Genomic DNA, 16,818 nt, shown 5'->3' on the forward strand with positions numbered 1-16,818 from the left:
CACGGCACTCTAACCTGCATTGCACGACTTTCTAAGTTGGTCTCCGGCGACGTGGGACTCCTTTGTGCGACTTCGGGTGAGCACCGTTTCACGCATCCTCGTAGTGCCTGTTTCTGGCACTTCTCCGGGTGCTACGTGCTGCTGAGAGGGCTACTTGTCTTGCTCGACGTCCCCTCTCTCTCCTGGTCCAATTTGCGACCTCCTGGTCCCTCCAGGGCCACAGCAGCATCCAAAAACGCTAACCGCACGATTTGCAGCTAGCAAGGCTTGTTGGCATTCTTTTGGCGGGAAAACACTTCTGCACGACTCTCCACGGCGAGAGGGATCCGTCCACCAAAGGGGAAGTCTCTAGCCCTTTTCGTTCCTGCAGAAACCTCAGCTTCTTCTGTCCAGTAGAAGCTTCTTTGCACCCGCAGCTGGCATTTCCTGGGCATCTGCCCATCTCCGACTTGCTTGTGACTTTTGGACTTGGTCCCCTTGTTCCACAGGTACCCTAGATTGGAAATCCACAGTTGTTGCATTGTTGGTTTGTGTCTTTCCTGCATTATTCCTCTAACACAACTTCTTTGTCCTTAGGGGAACTTCAGTGCACTCTGCACTCACTTTTCAGGGTCTTGGGGAGGGTTATTTTTCTAACTCTCACTATTTTCTAATAGTCCCAGCGACCCTCTACAAGGTCACATAGGGTTGGGGTCCATTCGTGGTTCGCATTCCACTTTTGGAGTATATGGTTTGTGTTGCCCCTATCCCTATGTTTCCCCATTGCATCCTATTGTAACTATACACTGTTTGCACTGTTTTCTAAGACTATACTGCATATTTTTGGTATTGTGTATATATATCTTGTGTATATTTCCTATCCTCTCACTGAGGGTACACTCTAAGATACTTTGGCATATTGTCATAAAAATAAAGTACCTTTATTTTTAGTATAACTGTGTATTGTGTTTTCTTATGATATTGTGCATATGACACTAAGTGGTACTGTAGTAGCTTCACACATCTTCTAGTTCAGCCTAAGCTGCTCTGCTAAGCTACCATTATCTATCAGCCTAAGCTGCTAGACACCCTATACACTAATAAGGGATAACTGGGCCTGGTGCAAGGTGCAAGTACCCCTTGGTACTCACTACAAGCCAGTCCAGCCTCCTACATTGGTTGTGCAGCGGTGGGATAAGTGCTTTGAGACTACTTACCACTCTTGTCATTGTACTTTTCATAAGAGAAAAATATACAAAACAAGGTCAGTGTATATACACATAGCCAAAAAGTTTAGCATTTCCTCTTTTCACTCTTTTCTAAGTGCTGAAAAGTACTTCTAAACTTTCAAAAAGTTCTTAAAAGTTTAAAAAAAAAAAATTTCTGTCTTTCTAAAAAGTTCTGAAAACTTTTTTCTCTTTTTCTATCACTTTAACTCTCTCTAAAAATGTCTGGCACAGGCCAAAATGTTGATCTGTCCAAACTTGCATATGATCACCTTAGCTGGAAAGGAGCAAGGAGTCTCTGCATAGAGAGAGGTTTGAGTGTAGGGAAGAATCCTTCTTTGGAATTATTGCTTAACATGCTTAGAGAACAAGATAAGGCCATAGGGGCCACATCTGTTGAAAAAGTAGCAAATGGTTCCCAATCTGATCCAGGGACTCCCCCAGGAAAAGATTCAGGAAAGAAACTTCCTAGCCTGCCCATTACTAGACAGTCTAGCATAGTTGGTAATGAGGATGAGCCACACCATACAAATAGTGTTGTCTCACATCATAGCAAAAGCATTTATTCTCACCATACTGGTAGTAATGTTTCTGTTAGCCAAGCTGTTAGGGTGGCTTCTGTAAGGGACAGGTCTCCTTCTGTTCATTCTTCTGTGTCTAAGAATGTCCCTCCCACCAACCCTGATGACAGAATGTTAGAGAGGGAACTCAATAAGTTGAGAGTGGAACAAACCAGACTGAAGCTTAAAAAGCAACAGCTGGATTTGGATAGACAGTCTTTTGAACTAGAGAAAGAAAGACAGAAGTTGGGTTTAGATACCCATGGTGGCAGCAGCAGTATTCCCCATAGTCATCCTGCAAAAGAGCATGATTCCAGGAATCTGCATAAGATAGTTCCCCCTTATAAGGAGGGGGATGACATTAACAAGTGGTTTGCTGCACTTGAGAGGGCCTGTGTTGTACAGGATGTCCCTCAAAGGCAGTGGGCTGCTATCCTATGGCTATCATTTAGTGGAAAAGGTAGGGATAGGCTCCTTACTGTGAAAGAAAATGATGCTAATAATTTCCAAGTTCTTAAGAATGCACTCCTGGATGGTTATGGCTTAACCACTGAACAATACAGGATAAAGTTCAGAGAGACCAAAAAGGAGTCTTCACAAGACTGGGTTGATTTCATTGACCATTCAGTGAAGGCCTTGGAGGGGTGGTTACATGGCAGTAAAGTTACTGATTATGACAGCCTGTATAACTTGATCCTGAGAGAGCATATTCTTAATAATTGTGTGTCTGATTTGTTGCACCAGTACTTGGTGTACTCTGATCTGACCTCTCCCCAAGAATTGGGAAAGAAGGCAGACAAATGGGTCAGAACAAGGGTGAACAGAAAAGTTCATACAGGGGGTGACAAAGATGGCAACAAAAAGAAGGATGGTAAGTCTTCAGACAAGGGTGGGGACAAATCTAAAAATGAGTCTTCATCAGGCCCACAAAAACACTCTGGTGGGGGTCGTGGGTCCAAATCCTCCTTTAATCAGAACAAGGAAAAGAAACCATGGTGCTATTTATGTAAAATAAAAGGCCATTGGACAACAGATCCCAGTTGTCCAAAGAAAAGCACCAAGCCTCCTACCACTACAACCCCTACTGCTACCCCTAGTGTCCCTACTAATAGCAGTGGTGGTGGGAGCAAACCTACTAATAGCCAATCCAAGGGAGTAGCTGGGCTCACTATTGGTAACTTAGTTGGGGTTGGCCTTGTTAGGGAGGCCACAGAGGCTGTGTTAGTCAGCCTGAGTGAAATAACGTCCACGTTATTTCACAGCCATTTTACACTGCACTTAAGTAACTTATAAGTCACCTATATTTCTAACCTTTACCTGGTAAAGGTTAGGTGCAAAGTTACTTAGTGTGAGGGCACCCTGGCACTAGCCAAGGTGCCCCCACATTGTTCAGAGCCAATTCCCTGAACTTTGTGAGTGCGGGGACACCATTACACGCGTGCACTACATATAGGTCACTACCTATATGTAGCTTCACAATGGTAACTCCGAATATGGCCATGTAACATGTCTATGATCATGGAATTGCCCCCTCTATGCCATCCTGGCATAGTTGGCACAATCCCATGATCCCAGTGGTCTGTAGCACAGACCCTGGTACTGCCAAACTGCCCTTCCTGGGGTTTCACTGCAGCTGCTGCCAACCCCTCAGACAGGCATCTGCCCTCCTGGGGTCCAGCCAGGCCTGGCCCAGGATGGCAGAACAAAGAACTTCCTCTGAGAGAGGGTGTTACACCCTCTCCCTTTGGAAAATGGTGTGAAGGCAGGGGAGGAGTAGCCTCCCCCAGCCTCTGGAAATGCTTTGTTGGGCACAGATGTGCCCAATTCTGCATAAGCCAGTCTACACCGGTTCAGGGGACCCCTTAGCCCTGCTCTGGCGCGAAACTGGACAAAGGAAAGGGGAGTGACCACTCCCCTGACCTGCACCTCCCCTGGGAGGTGTCCAGAGCTCCTCCAGTGTGCTCCAGACCTCTGCCATCTTGGAAACAGAGGTGCTGCTGGCACACTGGAGTGCTCTGAGTGGCCAGTGCCACCAGGTGACGTCAGAGACTCCTTCTGATAGGCTCCTTCAGGTGTTAGTAGCCTATCCTCTCTCCTAGGTAGCCAAACCCTCTTTTCTGGCTATTTAGGGTCTCTGTCTCTGGGGAAACTTTAGATAACGAATGCAAGAGCTCAGCCGAGTTCCTCTGCATCTCTCTCTTCACCTTCTGATAAGGAATCGACTGCTGACCGCACTGGAAGCCTGCAAAACTGCAACAAAGTAGCTAAGACGACTACTGCAACTCTGTACCGCTGATCCTGCTGCCTTCTCGACTGTTTTCCTGTTTGTGCATGCTGTGGGGGTAGTCTGCCTCCTCTCTGCACTAGAAGCTCCGAAGAAATCTCCCGTGGGTCGACGGAATCTTCCCCCTGCAACCGCAGGCACCAAAAAGCTGCATTACCGGTCCCTTGGGTCTCCTCTCAGCACGACGAGCGAGGTCCCTCGAATCCAGCGACTCTGTCCAAGAGACCCCCACAGTCCAGTGACTCTTCAGTCCAAGTTTGGTGGAGGTAAGTCCTTGCCTCACCTCGCTGGGCTGCATTGCTGGGAACCGCGACTTTTGCAGCTACTCCGGCCCCTGTGCACTTCCGGCGGAAATCCTTTGTGCACAGCCAAGCCTGGGTCCACGGCACTCTAACCTGCATTGCACGACTTTCTAAGTTGGTCTCCGGCGACGTGGGACTCCTTTGTGCGACTTCGGGTGAGCACCGTTTCACGCATCCTCGTAGTGCCTGTTTCTGGGACTTCTCCGGGTGCTACGTGCTGCTGAGAGGGCTACTTGTCTTGCTCGACGACCCCTCTCTCTCCTGGTCCAATTTGCGACCTCCTGGTCCCTCCAGGGCCACAGCAGCATCCAAAAACGCTAACTGCACGATTTGCAGCTAGCAAGGCTTGTTGGTGTTCTTTCGGCGGGAAAACACTTCTGCACGACTCTCCACGGCGAGAGGGATCCGTCCACCAAAGGGGAAGTCTCTAGCCCTTTTTGTTCCTGCAGAAACCTCAGCTTCTTCTGTCCAGTAGAAGCTTCTTTGCACCCGCAGCTGGCATTTCCTGGGCATCTGCCCATCTCCGACTTGCTTGTGACTTTTGGACTTGGTCCCCTTGTTCCACAGGTACCCTAGATTGGAAATCCACAGTTGTTGCATTGTTGGTTTGTGTCTTTCCTGCATTATTCCTCTAACACGACTTCTTTGTCCTTAGGGGAACTTCAGTGCACTCTGCACTCACTTTTCAGGGTCTTGGGGAGGGTTATTTTTCTAACTCTCACTATTTTCTAATAGTCCCAGCGACCCTCTACAAGGTCACATAGGTTTGGGGTCCATTCGTGGTTCGCATTCCACTTTTGGAGTATATGGTTTGTGTTGCCCCTATCCCTATGTTTCCCCATTGCATCCTATTGTAACTATACATTGTTTGCACTGTTTTCTAAGACTATACTGCATATTTTTGGTATTGTGTATATATATCTTGTGTATATTTCCTATCCTCTCACTGTGGGTACACTCTAAGATACTTTGGCATATTGTCATAAAAATAAAGTACCTTTATTTTTAGTATAACTGTGTATTGTGTTTTCTTATGATATTGTGCATATGACACTAAGTGGTACTGTAGTAGCTTCACACATCTTCTAGTTCAGCCTAAGCTGCTCTGCTAAGCTACCATTATCTATCAGCCTAAGCTGCTAGACACCCTATACACTAATAAGGGATAACTGGGCCTGGTGCAAGGTGCAAGTACCCCTTGGTACTCACTACAAGCCAGTCCAGCCTCCTACACCAGGCCTTTCGACTGCGCGTACATGTAAATTCCGACATTCAAAGTAAGCTCTCATGCATTCTATTCTAGCGATTACGTCACATACTGATACAGGGTTCTCAGGGAGCTATAAAGGTTCTGTTCTAAATCATGCAAGACACTACGCAAGGCATTGTAGTACTGGCCTATAAAAACAGAGAAACGTCTCTAACGCGTAGAGATCAAACTCCCTACATGTCAGCCACACTTTTTTAATCTACCAAATAAACCCCCTACTTTTGGGGCTTAATTGAGCAGATGAAAAAAAGGTCTAATATGTCATGCCAATATGATGACAGACACGGCATGCAGCTGTGGTCTACGTACAACAGCTGTGCTCGCGCAGTGAAGGCAGTGAGATCCTCCAAGGGAGGGGGATCTCATAATATGGGGGGGTGATCTCATAATAAGGGGGTGTTCTTCTGCCATCGGGCTCAGGCGAGTTCATTTTCTGATGTCTTCTCTCTGCTCCTCCCAAAGGGCCCTGGTCTTTACAGCTCGACCACAATAGACCTCATGTTCATGCTCTCACAGTGTGAAGATGGCTTTCTGATCATATTGATTGATCAGACCCTGTTTAGCTTCCAGCTTCTTGATGTTCCTTTTCAAGTACTGAGCCTCTAGGACCAGAGGCTGAGCACGCACCTACAAAGATACGTGGGGTGTTTGCTGGTCACCTGCCTACCTCCTTTCACTGGTAGAACTTTTCACAAGGTGTCCAGACAGAGGTCTGGTACAGTGGAGAGACTCCAGGCCTTTAGCCTCTTCTGGCTACTGCTTCCTTTCCAAGGCCTTCAAGGGTGGCAAACGTTCTCTGTGTCATGCAGAAGCCTGCCTGGGTTTATCCTCTCATTGGCTGCCACCTGACCAGCTTCAGCAGACCACCGTGTCTTAGTTAAGGGTCTCAGGCTGTGGTACCCACCCTCCACTGTGTGGCAGGTTCCACTGTGCCCCTGGAGGCCTCTCCGATGTGGGCTTACCTTACCTTCTTAGCCATTCAGAAGCCCCTTTTGCACGTCTCAGGATCAGGACTCTGACGTCCACTCTGCCCAGAGGAACTGTAAACTCAGGGGTATATTTATGAGAGGCTTGCGCCGCCATAGCAACACCCTTAGTGATGCAATGGTGGCATAAGCCTTTCCACCATATCCATGAGCGCACGCGAAGCCACCTTGCTTGGTGTTGAATGGCCTCATAGATATGGAGTACGGCAAGGCAGTGAAAGTCACTGCGTTGCAACACTCTGCATTAGGTTAGGCATTTCATATGCATTGGTCTGGCTTTTCCCACGCAACACCCATGGGTTTTGACGCATCTCCATATATACAAGAGCCTGTAAACCTGGGGGTGTGCCGAAACCTTACGCCTTCCCAGGGGAGGAGCAACGAGGAGAAATATCTTTATTTCTCCCTATTTTTCCTCTTGATATGTGTGCTGCATTCTTCAGTACACATAAAAAGAGGTAAAGCCTTCCAGGGTTGTTTTTGTGCAGGAAGGTTCCACTTTCGCCACAAAAACAATTCTGCATGCAACGCAGACACCCTTGCACCATGGTGCTAGGGTGCCTTAGTTGGTGCTAGGATGCCGAAATGGCATCAGCGCAGGGGAAAGGACCAAAATGCGTCGTATTGCCGAGACACAATGCATTGCTACTCTTTCCGTTTGACGAAGGGCAGTGCAGTAAGATGGCTTGCTGCGCTGCCCTGCGCCGAAAGCTCATAAATCTGGGCATCAGAAGCCAGCAAGGCTTCACCAAGGACGCACTCGAGAGGAACAGTACTCACTGTAACCCTCCTGCAGGCAAGATCCTACTCAGGCAACACTTAGGCCCTCATTCCGACCCTGGCGGTCTTGGGCAACGGAAGCACCGCCAACAGGCTGGCGGTGCTTCATTGCCCATTCTGACCGCAGCGGTAAAGCCGCGGTCAGAAAAGGGGATCCGGCGGTTTCCCGCCGGATTTCCCCTGGCTGGGCTGAACCTCCATGGCGGCGCTGCAAGCAGCGCCGCCATGGGGATTCCGACCCCCTTCCCGCCAGCCTGTTTCTGGCGGTTTTTACCGCCAGGAACAGGATGGCGGGAACGGGTGTCGTGGGGCCCCTGGGGGCCCCTGCACTGCCCATGCCACTGGCATGGGCATTGCAGGGGCCCCCTAACAGGGCCCCAGCATGATTTTCACTGTCTGCATAGCAGACAGTGAAAATCGCGACGGGTGCTACTGCACCCGTCGCACACCTGCAACACCGCCGGCTCCATTCGGAGCCGGCTTCTGTGTTGCAGGCCCTTTCCTGCTGGGCCGGCGGGCGCTCCCTTGGCGGGCGCCCGCCGGCCCAGCGGGAAAGTCAGAATTGTCCCCGCGGTCTTTTAACCGCGGGGCGGCCATTTGGCGGTTCCCGCCAGGCGGGCGGCGACTGCCGCCTGCCCGGCTCAGAATGACCCCCTTAATATACCCATGCCTACAAAATATGAATGTGTCCTTTTGTAATGTAACTGGTTCGCACGTAAATCGCTCCAATATCTTCAGGTCGAATTTGCGCTATTTAAACTGAAAGCTGCAAAAAAAAAAAAAACGCATTTGCAATGCAACAGGTCTCGCATTTGCTCGAGTTAGAGCCTTTAGCGCTGTAAAATCCTAACTGGACTTTTCTTGTCACTCAAATTGAAAATGAAAAGTAAAACAGTTGACATAAGTGAGCTGAGTCAAAGCGCCACGGCTGCCATGAGTGTGAGCGCGAAGAAGAGAACACTAAAAGAAAAACAAGTTCGCTCATCGTCAAACGTATCGGCAAAAGTGCAATTATCCATGTAACAGGGCTGTAAAAAAACTGCCCCAAGGATGGACAAACGTAAAGGATTAGCCCAATGATTACAAAGCATTTTTGTAAGGCGAGCTCATGAACGAGTGATAGTGATGGGCGTGCAGTGGGCGTGGTTAAAAGCCACAGATAGATTACAACAGGCCAGAGCGCTTGTGCTTCACCTAAAAAAACTGCAAATCACCCTTCACCCTAGGGTAACGGCTGCCAATGGATGCTCAAAGCTTCTTAAAGTACTTCTCAGGCTTCACAAGCCTTTCCTCAAACGCATTTCAGTAGCCAGGGGGTATATACATAAGGTCAATTTACAGAAGCTTCCTAGAGATACATTGCAGATCCCCTACAAGAGGATTCTGGTCTCCCTGAACTCCCCCACCATGGGAAGCTAGTGCGACCTCTTCCCACCAACCCCCACTCATCCCAGTGGCTCAAGGGCTACATGGCCGACAATCTATCCGCGGTTGGACCAGAAGACGACAAGTACCTATGGACGGGTAGCAACAATCCAAACACTTCCTGAGGATCTTTGGAAGATAAGCATCTTCCCACTGCTGGGAAGCTGGCCTTATCACTCTCAGGGTTGTTGCACCATGGAAACCTAGACCTGAAGTCTATCCTTAGACCTGAAGTCTATCCTTAGACCTGAAGTCTATCATTCGAACTGAAGTCCAAGTTTAGACCTAAACTCTAAGTTTACGCTTTAGGTCTAACCTTAGACTTCAGGTCTCAAGTTAGACTTCAGGTCTAAACTTAGACTTCAGGTCGAAAGTTAGACTTCAGGTCTAATCTTAGACTTCAGGTCTAAGGTTAGATTTCAGGTCAAGTTTACCTTTGTGGGGGATATTTTGTATACCGCTTCTTTTGTTTAGTTTTCATTCTGGTCCTGCTGTGGTTGAGTGACCTGCTCAGTCCTTGGCTCACCTCCTTGGGTCCTTTGTGCCACCTTTGTGCTAACATGTCTGCCAGCTGCCTCTACTCGTGCCAGGATATCTGCCATCTTTGTATCAAAGAACCAGTCAAGCAAGTCCACCACGCAGAAGCACCGACTGCTCTGCAGCAATCAGACTACACAAGCGCTCCTCTGGTCCTTAGGCCCCCAACAACGCGGTGGGGAGTAGCAGTGGCATTTACCACTCCAGGTGAAAACAAATACCCCAGGGCGGGGTATTTACCTGGTACAGTAAATATCTCACATTTTAAGTTTGTTTTACATGGGAATGAGGCCCCTCAGGAGGAATCGGTATCTACTGTAAGAATTCCACATGTTTTGTCTTTTTTCAGGGATATCCCCAATACATTTCTCCAGGTTTTCCTTCCAAAATCTGTCAGCGGAAAGCCACTGGATGTGGTCATTACTGTAGTACTGGGAATTCGGATGTCTACGGAAACTCCTGTTTGATCATTGTTCAGAATATTTTCCCACAACTCAGAATCTGAGCCTTAGTACTGTACCAACTCCTGCTCAGGTCACCAGAAAACTTTTTTAAAAGTTCCATCTTAATGTCTTTGTGGGTGTGTTGTCAGGTTGCTTCTCTGGCAGAAGGTGACCATGACATCTGGACTCCGCCCAGGCTATCTACCAATAGTAGAAGCGTTGGGCTCTTTGGAGAAGTGATGGATGGTGCCACTGACCTCCAGAGCTGTCAATGGTCTCATGGTATCATGTCCCACCACAAAACCTTCTCAGCCCACTTCTCACCTCTTGGGGGATGTGGGAAGTGGGCTTTGTAAAGTGAGGTTCCCACTCTGGCTTTGTCTGCTGATGCTGCTAAGGGGCACTTGGACTTTTCTTGAAGAGCTGCCTGCCCTTGACTCTTTTAGGGTGGACCATTCACCTGTCTCTTCCCGTCCTCGTCTTTCCTCCTCTGTTCAGATGGTCTGTGAGCTTGGATGCATCGCGTGGCTTTTAAGGCACATTCCCACTCTTTCAGGGCTAAACTCCTCTATTGTGCTACCAGGCTCTTCTAGTTTTCCAAAGGTGGACATCTGGGAGAGGTAACACCCCTGGCCTTGAGAGGGGACCTGGAGGCCTCACTTAGAATCTCTCATAGTTCCTCATCTCCATTCTCACTTTCATGGCCTTCATTCTCTGAGATATCTGATACCTCATTGGTGCTGCCTGACCTCCACCCAGGCTCTAACGCCTGTCTCAATGTTCATTCATTGTATTCATAAAAAGCTGAAAGAGCTTAAAAGGATGGGAATACATAAGGAGTGGGAAGGGAAACTGGTTGTGACCAATCCGAAATGTAAGGTAGACTCAGTCCCGGGACCAGGAAGGAGGCACTTCAGAGGCTTCTTGGAAGAGATTTACAAAGTCTAAAGGTACTGACTTTGGACTTTGCTGGAAGATTGACCAAGTGTTTTAATCCATCCTGCTCCTGAGTGAATGCATAGAGTAGTTTAATAGTATTACAGCTTGGGAAATGTCACTGCGAGCCAGCTGGCAGGCTGCCACCTCCACCAGGTGAAAACATCCCTCCGAATCATCCCAACGTCTACCTTCTAAACTCTGCAAACCAAGAATGGCAAACACTGAACAACAGTTCTGGGCAGCTGCCCTCAGCAAGAGGTTCCTGAGGTTGGTGAAAGGTATTGACATCTGACCTAATTTGTGGGTCTCATTGATGGTGCGGGATTATGTAAATCTTCACAAGGTTGGGGAACGCTGGACATGAAGGTGGTTGAAAGCATTTTTTGAGACATTGTTGACTTGAAGAATCCATGATGCACTGCTACTGAGAATAGCACCTGCTGCAATCAAAGATAAATCCTCCGTAGGCAGGTAACATAGGTTTTATGATGAAGTTTATTTGAAGAACAAAGTCTTACTTACAGGTTGAAGGTGTTACAACAATGCCTCACCAGGAGCAGCATCCCGCTGCCCGGCCCACTCTCTCTGCCCGACTTCTCCAGGCATACATGAGCATTCCATGACATCACCCACAGCGGGCTGAGCAGCGGGTATCAGGGAAACTAGGGAGAGAAAATGCATTACACCTAAATCAGGATGTAAAAACACCCTGTGGATGTTTTGAGGAAGAGCTGGTTGCGGACTTGTTGGAGGATGTTAGCTGATGGTCAACAAATATGGCCCATCTGGACCATAAGTAGGAATTTGGAAGATTTCAGAAAGGTCCATTCAGGTGCACCCAGTTGTGGCTGCCTTCCACTCATTGCTTGGCATGAAGGAGGTTGAATCCTTTGTGAGGAATTTGGAAGCTAAACTGAGCTCTTAAAGGGACCTTCGTTGGAGCTTGAGAAGGCATAGGTCATCGGAGTGCCATTTGTAGCTTAGGAAATTCCCTGATTTAGTTTTTCATTAGACACAATATTGAAGGTGGTGCCTGGGGGACAGCAGAGTCCTCTGTAACACACTCTGTACTGGATGGCATCGACACGTGGTTGTGCTCTGTATGAGGACTTTGAGGCGTGAAGTTGTGACAATATTGAGTCGGAGGCACAAGTATTGGTGGTGGTGAAGAGGCATTGGTGGGTTACCTTGTAAAGGTCTTTCCATCCTGGAGTGTAAACCTTGTGATGAGTTCTCTCCACAAGTGGACAGGATGGTGGGTAAGGGAAGTGAAGCGAGGTGAGACCAGGGTTTGTAACTGGATAGCGGAGAATTCGGGAGGGATATGGTGTTCCCAGATCTTGGAGGGGATTTGATGTTCCTAGATCTTGGAGGGGATTTCATGCTCCCCAGATCTTAGAGGGGATTTCACGCTCCCAGATCTGATGCCCCCAGATCCTGGTGGGGATTTGACGTTCCCAGATCTTGGTGGGGATTTGATGCTCCCAGGTCTTGGAGGGGATTTGATGCTCCCAGATCTGATGCTCCCAGATCTTGGAGGGGATTTGATGCTCCCAGATCTTGGAATGGATTTGACGTTCCCAGATCTCGGAGAGGATTTGATGCTCCCAGATCTGATGCTCTCAGATCCTGGAGGGGATTTGATGCTCCCAGATCCTGGAGCAGATTTGACGTTCCCAGATCTCGGAGGGGATTTGGAGATCCCAGATCTCAGGAGGGGAGGGACAGACCTGGAGAGGATTGGGTAGTGTCTGTAGTTCACCAGGATTGAGTGAGGATAGCTGGGTATTGCAGTTTGTATCATCTGCTGTAAATGCCAGAGGTCACCTTGAGGGTGAGTCCTGGATCTGGGGGTCCGGAGTCAGCGGTATGGGAGGGTGGGGAAAAGACTGCTAAGAAACACTCACAGGTGTGTCAGACAGAGGATTTGGGTGGTTCAGCGTTGCACGTTTGGTTGGGGTCAGGGCTAGCTTTAACGCTGATGGAGTCCGGTGCCACAGTCTTTCGGCAGCACCCTCATGGCCTCCTTCTCCTGGAATTCCTTCAGTAAACTTTCTAACAGTGTCTATCATCTCTCCATAGTCCCTATCTCACATAGATTTCATGTTTTTTAAAGTGCTACTCACAGCTCATTCACACTCAGTTCTTTGATCTGCACGTTTCACCTTCTTTGCAGCTGGCACATTAACCTTCCGCCCACTTCATGAATAGTCAAAACTGCCACTAGACAAAATTCCATCTCTCACCAGCAGGAACATTGATCAGCAAAGTTATCTTGACTTTTTTATTGTTGCCTGAAAATTCTTGGAAGCGCAAGGAAGTTCAGTACTTTTAATCCAAAAGTTATTTTTAAACACAGCGCCCCCACCAAAGTCAGCACCAGGTGTGGCTGCACCGATTGCACTGCCCTAAAGCCTGCCTTGGATGAGGTTTTGGCTATGAAGGTCCGAGAGGCAGGGTAGACATTTCACAGACTCTGCCTATTGACGTCAGTTTCTGAACTGCCTTTCAGAGGGCAGGTGTAACCGTCTGCTGTGAGTACTTCCGGGTCAGAGGTGATGAGTTTCCTTTCAAAAGGTTTTTTTTTACAGTCGAGCCTGCTAGCCCATGCGTGAGTGCATGCGTCTCGCTAGCGTGACGCTGTTGTGTTCAATAAAGGGCTTGAAGCCGGCCTGTCGCTCACCTTTGCTGGTTTGCGTGGCACTCTTGGTTCGTCAAGGCACGCCTGGCATCATTTCCATTACTCTGTGTGGAGCAGGATCAAGCACTGATTGATTTAATTTAATTAGTGCCGGTCGGCTGCTCCTGACATGATTGAAGTACTATTTTGTTCTTTTTTTAAATTCCAGTGCCGCTTGTGACTGGCAGAAACCTGCCCAGCAGGACACATAAAATTGCAAAGTTTTATTTTTTAAAGTAACTTTCTTTGATTTTGCCAAGTCGTCTTTTCTCACTTTCCACTCATGTTTTCCTTTGCTTTTGCTCCTGGGCGCTCTTCTCAAAAGATGATAATGAACTTGTTCCAAATATTGTAAAGCGACAGTGTTTCGTTATTATGTGTAATCTCCGAAATGTTGCTTTAACACATAATTGTGCAGTACACCCCAATCCACCCACTCATATCCTCCCCAGTACAATCCACCCTAATCCAAGCCATTTTACCCCACACCAATCCACCCCACCCCAATGCAGTCCACTCCAACCCACCCAACTTCAATCCTCCCAACGCACCCCAATCTAATCTACCCCAATCCAATTTGCTCCACTTTAATCAAAAACAATCTGCACCACTCCAAAGCAATCTGCTTCACTCCAATTCGCCTCACTCTAAACAAAAACAATCAGCACCACTCCAAAGCAATCTGCCCCAGTCCAATGCGCCCCACTCTAATCAAAAACAATCTACACCACTCCAATCCAAAACAATCTGCCCCACTCCAGTCCAAAACAATCTGCCCCACTCCAGTCCAAAACAATCTGTTCCACTCCAATCCAAAACAATCTGTCCCACTCAAATCCAAAGAAATCTGCCTCAATCCAGTCTGCCCCCCTCCAGTCCAAAACAATCTGCCCCACTCCAATCCAATCTGTCCCACTCCAATCCAAAACAATCTGTCCCACTCCAGTCTGCCCCCCTCAAATCCAAAACAATCTGCCCCACTCCAATCTGCCCTCTCAAATCCAAAACAATCTGCCCCACTCCAATCCAAAACAATCTGCCCCACTCCAATCCAAAGCAATCTGCCCCACTCCAATCCTGCCTACGCCAATCCAAAACAATCTGCCTCACTCCAATCCAGCCCACTCCAATCCAAAACAATCTTCCCCACTCCAATCCGGTCCACTCCAGTTCAAAGCAATCTGCCCTACTCCATTCCAAAACAATCTGCCCCATTTCAATCCAAAACAATCTGCCCCACCCCATCGCAAAAAAAAATCTGCCCCACTCCAATCTGCCCCACTCCAAATCAAAACAATCTGCCCCTCTCCAATCCAAAACAATCTGTCCTACTCCATTCTGCCCCACTCCAATCCAAAACATTTTGCCCTGCTCCAATTTGCGCCATGCTAATCAAAAACGATCTGCACCACTCCAGAGCAATCTGTCCAACTCCAATTCGCCCCAATCTAATAAAAACAATCTGCACCATTGCAAAGCAATCTGCCCCACTCCAATTTGACTCACTCTAATAAAAAAAAAATCTGCCCCACTCCAAAGCAATCTGCCCCACTCCAATTTGCCCTGATCTAATAAAAAACAATCTGCCCCACTCCAATTCGCCCCACTCCAATCTAAAACAATCCACCCTCTCCAAGCAAAACAATCTGTCCCACTCCAATTCGCCTCACTCCAATCCAAAACAATCTGCCCCACTCTAATTCTCCCCACTCCAATCTAAAACAATCCACCCTCTCCAAAGCAAAACAATCTGTCCCACTCCAATCCAAAACAATCTGCCCCACTCCAATCCAAAACAATCTGCCTTACTCCAATCCAAAACAATTTGCCCAATCCAACCTGGCCAGCCCCAATCCGGTACACTCCAGTACAAAGCAATCTGCCCCACTCCAATCCGGCCCACTCCAATCCAAAACAATCTGCCCGACTCCAATCTGGCCCACTCCAATCTGTCCCACTCCAATCCAAAACAATCTGCTCCACTCCAATCCAAAACAATCTGCCCACTCCAATCTTCTCTAATCTAAAACAATCTGCTTCAATCCAATCTGCCCCACTCCAATCCACAACAATCTGTCCCACTCTACTATGTCCCACTTCAACCCAAAACAATCTACCCAACTCCAATCCATTCCAGTCTGCCTCACTCCAATCTGCCTCATTTTAATCCAAAACAAACTGACTCACTCCAACCAGCCCCACTACAATCCTAAACAACTCACTTTAATCCAAAACAATCTGCCCCACTCTAATCCTATCCACGTCACCCCAATCCAACCCACTCTATCCCTATTCACCCCACCCCAATAAACCACAATCCACACAAACTACAAGCCAGTCCACCCCACACCAATCCAATCCAATTCAGCCCAGTCCAATTTCCCCCACTCCAATCCAATGCACCTCACCCTATTCCACCACACCCCAATCCACTCCAGTCCAGATCACCCCACTCCAGTCCAATCCACCCCACTCCAATCCAACCCACCCCACTCCAATCGTCCCACCACAATCGAATCATCCCACCCTACTCCAATCCAACCCAACCCAACGCAACCCTCTCCAACCCACCCCACTCCAGTCAAGTCCATCGCTACCCAATCCTCCTCACTCCAATACAATCCACCCCACTCCAATACAACCCACTTTAATCCAACCCACTCAGTCCAGTCCACATTAATCCACCCTACTCCAGTTAAATCCACCCCACTCCAAACCACTTTAATCCACCCACTTCAATCCAGTACAATCCTCTCCAATCCAGTCTTCCCCACACCAATACAATCCTCCCCAAACCAATCCAATCTGACCCAATGCTCTCCAGTTCACCCGAATACAATCCACCCCACCCCAATCCAGTCCAACCCACTCAATCCAATGCAACCCATCACACCCTAATCCACCTCATCACATCCTAATCCACCACATCTCAATCCAATCTGCCCCATTCAATCCAATCCACCCCACTCAATCTCCACCCCACTCAAACCAGTCCACCTTACCCACCTCCATCCAGTCCACCCCAACCCACCCCACTCCATCCCCACCCCACTCCAATCAAGTCCACCACTACCCAATCCACCTCACTCCAATACAATCCACCCCACTTAAATACAATCCACTTTAATCCACCACACTCAGTCCAGTCCACATTAATCCTCCCTACTCCAGTCGAGTCCGCTTGGTTCCCTTCCTGGGCCTTGCATTGTAAACACTGCACAGAAACATTTACCAGCAGTATGCTGTGCAGGGAAAGGGCCTGGTTTAGAGAACGTGGTAACTATAATCCTTCAAGGTAACATCAGTTCACCATAGGAGCCTCCACCACAGAGAAGTCCTCTAATTGTTCTGGTCATTTCTCCGTTGGACACTTCTGCGCTAGAAGTTACGCCAACGTGGGAAGTTAC

Source organism: Pleurodeles waltl, chromosome 3_1 (assembly GCF_031143425.1).
Source record: "Pleurodeles waltl isolate 20211129_DDA chromosome 3_1, aPleWal1.hap1.20221129, whole genome shotgun sequence".
NCBI lineage: Eukaryota > Metazoa > Chordata > Amphibia > Caudata > Salamandridae > Pleurodeles > Pleurodeles waltl.